Genomic DNA, 4243 nt, shown 5'->3' on the forward strand with positions numbered 1-4243 from the left:
TGTTGAAGCCCCGGTGAGGATTTCTCCTCTGCTCAGACTCTTAAAGCACACCCCAAACCCACTCGCATGGCTCCTTACTCAAATTAGATCCCCAGGTCTAATCAGAGGCAGCTTGGCACTGCGGGTGGAAACTAGCCACAAACCTCATCTTCAAATGACTGTTGGTTGCTGACAGAAGCCCCCACCCCCACCAGTTTAGTGTGTTGACTGGGCAGGATGGAGTGCTATATGAGGCTTTCTCAATTCCCTTGACCACACAATGGAAAATGGGTGGAAGACCACACAACAATAAGTGATTTCCAACACAGTGGCTGACCTAAACTCTGATTTAGAATTTAAAAAACATGCGTCAATGATGTTTTATAACAGAAAAAAGCACAAAGCTCTACAATAAACCATCGACCATTTGTTGATGTAGTGTTAATTCACAACTAAATGTCGTCTCAAGGCACTTTACAAGACAAACAGATGGAGTTTATATACAGAAATACATAACTAAATTATTTAGACAATCGTAATCATAATCCAATGCAATCCTAATTCTAAAACAATGTGAAGTTCAGTTGGTAGAAAGTTTTCTGTCTTAGGATGTCTGGAGGGAAGTTTCTTTCAACAAAAACAAAAGTTCAGCAGAATCTTGACTAACACAAAACAGCTGAGAACAAACTTGCTGTTTGCAGAAATACATCATAATTAACAGCACATTTAAAGTAGTGGTGGGACTCGGTAATTTCTTTAATAATCAAGTTAATTGCAGGGTAATTAATCAAAAACCATATATCTACAAAATAAGCAATAATTTCAAGTCAAAACCACTTTTTGCTACTATATTTTTTAATAAATACAAGACTCTTGTCCAAATAGCACTTTGGACAATAATCCAAAGTGCTATTATTCCCATTCAGCTTTTAAGTATTTCAGGAACTTCTGATACCAGAAACACAACGAGAAATTTCAGTCTTGGGACAATTTCCCAGAACAAAATGGGTAACACTTTATTTGAAGGGGGTTGAATACAACTGTCATAACACTGTCATAAACATGACATAACACCTGTCATGAACATGAATAAGCCTTCATGAATATTTATGACTGTTGTCATAAAGCGTCATTCAGTAAATTATGACACTTTTAATACAAGGTTGACATTATTCAAAATGTCTTTATTATGACAACTTGACATTAACCAGGAAATCATTCCTGTTTAAACTTTTCCTTTAATAACAAAGTTACCTGATTTTTAAAGTGCAATCAGTAATACTTTTATAACAAATTTATATCAGTAATGATTTCTTGGTTAATGTCAAGTTGTCACAACAAAGACATTTTGAATAATGTCAACTTTGTATTAAAAGTGTCATAATTTACCGAATGACGCTTTATGACAATAGTCATAAATATTCATGAAGGCTTATTCATGTTCATGACAGGTGTTATGTCATGTTTATGAAAGTGTCACGTCAGTCTTATTCACCCCCCTTCAAATAAAGTGTTACCACAAAATGCAACTAATTCAGTTAAAATTAAAGCCTACATAATTAATCATTTGCTAAAGTTCTGACCGTAGTAATATGTCCAAGTAGGTGCTTGGACATATTACTGGTACAGTTATAACTGATACTGACCAAATAAATGTAAACTAAATTTGAGGAAAGTTGCAAAACAAAATTCTCTACAAAATATCCTAATTAGGCTTTTTTGTAGTTAGCAAATATAAATCATTTTGGTATTTCTAACTAAACTAAAACAAGAAAAGTTTTTGATTTTGTGTATGTAAATATCTGGTTTTAACTGTATATCAGTGAGAATTAAGGACAGTTTAAGATCATTTTACTGGCCCAACATATAATTAGCACTTCATCCTACCAAATATTGTCAGGCTAAACAGTACACAAACAGTACTTTGATGTTGTGATACAACATACAGTTAAATTGCAATAATTATCAGGATTCAAACTTTCTGCCGTCAAAAACTTCAGACATCCAAACTGTCAGGTTAACTGAAAAGCGGTTTGGAGAGCTGGGTGGAAGCTGCATGCCAAGTTCTCAGTTCCTGCCAAACCGAGGCAGAAGAATGACACTTGGTTTGTAAAAGTGTAATGTTTTGGTGTCGAGATTATTATCATGAGGCTTTTTGATTTCCTGTTCCTAACTTGTGGAAACAGTTTGGGGATGGCTCCCTCCTGTTTCTAAATGACTTCACACCACGACACCAGTGAGCAAAGTGAGGTCCATCAAGATGAAGCAGATGAGAGTAAATTCTGTCAAAATACTGGATTTTACAAGCAATGAGAAAACAGCAACATCAGGACTCTGAATACCAGTGGAGGTCATGGAGTCCGAAGTCCGGAGTCTGATGTGAATGAGGCCTTAAGAAGACTAAGCATTGCAGGTAGCTGGTCTATTTAAAGGGGCGTCGTGTTTTAATGTTATTTCTTTATCTGAAACAAACCTGGAGTATTGCCTTGATTATTTCATGCATGCTTGAGAAATCCTTTAATCTCCATGGCAACCATTTACCTGTTCAAATCGCCTGATTGGACTTAGCCCCGCCTTCCAGACGCAGCTCCTCCTCAGAGCTGCAGCTTCCAGGCCTCCAGCTTTCCGCCTCACTGAGGCGCGCTTCCCCCACTCGGCTCCTTCAGACTAGTCAAAAACAATTAGCAAACACCTGGTGGAACTGTGCAGCTGCTGAGCTCATCATACTTCTCAGTGAAAAGCTGGAAAAAACAAAGTTTTAATAGAGGAGCAATGCTATGATGACTTTCAGAAGGAAGAATGACAGAGGCCCAATTTCAAGGTGAAAAATTACGATGTCAAATTTTTAAAAAAAGTCATATTTAATATAAATAGCACTTTTATAAGAACTGGAGGTAACACAGTTACTTGATATAAAGTGGTGCTATGTGCCTGGAAAATACACAATACTGCCCCTTTAAAGTCTTACAGCTTGTCTGGGTCACACTCCAAGTCAACCAGCTGAAGTATTCTTGGGTTTTCACCTGGATGCAGCTCTAATCTGCTCTTCCTTTACTTTCTTTTCTGTCAGTGCTACCTAACAACAATACACCCTCAAAGACCACAGAGAAAAACTCACAAAAAGAAAGCAACAGTAACTTTTGTGCAATCTCAGCTTTGGTAGCCCTTCATGATTATCACTCTGTGTGGAAGCATTCATTTTGCTTTCAGTTGTAAGACAGAAAGTAGTCCAATCCCTTTATTACACCAGTAATGATAGATTTCTCTGGCTGAGAGTGGATGGTTGGCTCGCTGCTCTGCTACCTACACCACTGATGCTGCAGCAAATGGGTCCCTATTTAAAACTTGAGAGGGGTAAGATTGGGGCCATAGCTAGTCATTACAACACTAGCTCATAGTCTAATTTGGGTCATACTTTAGTGGCTTTAAATGGGTGAGTGCAGTTGTTTCAGTTTCCTACATGCAAGTGTCTTTGTGAAATGTTAGACGTTATTATTTTACAGTTGATCCCTTGAAATGTAACCTTTGCTATGGAATAAAAACATTAAGTTAGGATAAGCTACACCACAAAGAGTAAGATGTTGTATTGACTGACCAAATGGTCCCCTTCTCATTATAAAACCTTCATGTATAGCGAATTTCCCTGCCTCTGCTGCTAACTGCTCAACACAGCTGTTCAAACATTACACAGTCAATTGACCCATACTTTAGGAAAACACTCTGTTTTGGCAGCATGTGCTCAAATAATGTGTAAGGCAGCACATTAATGTTCGCCATAACTCACAGGACACTGAGGACCTGTTGAGACAGGCCTCAAACTCAAACACGGTGTGGGAATGTTTGCACGTATGACACAAACCAAAACAGACAGCTGTTCACACCAGGCCACCGGACACGGGACCGGGTCCAGAGTTCGGGCCCTCCTCGGAGTCATCGTTTCATCTGTTGAGGAGGTCCAGAGATCAGAGGGTCTGGGAGAAGCGGGGAGAGGAGAGCAAAGTGGCTTATGGGGCCAATGTCAGGGGCCAAAAATAGCAGAGAATGCTTGTCACCATCTCTCTCTCTCTCTTTATGACTCAACTGCACTGCAATAATTAATAAGAGTCGGTTCCCCGCCGCTGAGGCTCGAGTCCTGCGCTACGTGGTTGCTGACCGGGCCCAAAGCAAACGGTCCTCTAAAGAGTGACCGGGCGCCAAAGACGTAAGGGAGGGGGATAAGAACGGAAGAGCAAGGGAGCAGGAACGGGTGGATATGTCACACTTG

This window comes from Poecilia latipinna, unplaced genomic scaffold, assembly GCF_001443285.1.
Source record: "Poecilia latipinna isolate Pla-1442-1.1 unplaced genomic scaffold, P_latipinna-1.0 Scaffold78, whole genome shotgun sequence".
NCBI classification, from domain to species: Eukaryota; Metazoa; Chordata; class Actinopteri; order Cyprinodontiformes; family Poeciliidae; genus Poecilia; species Poecilia latipinna.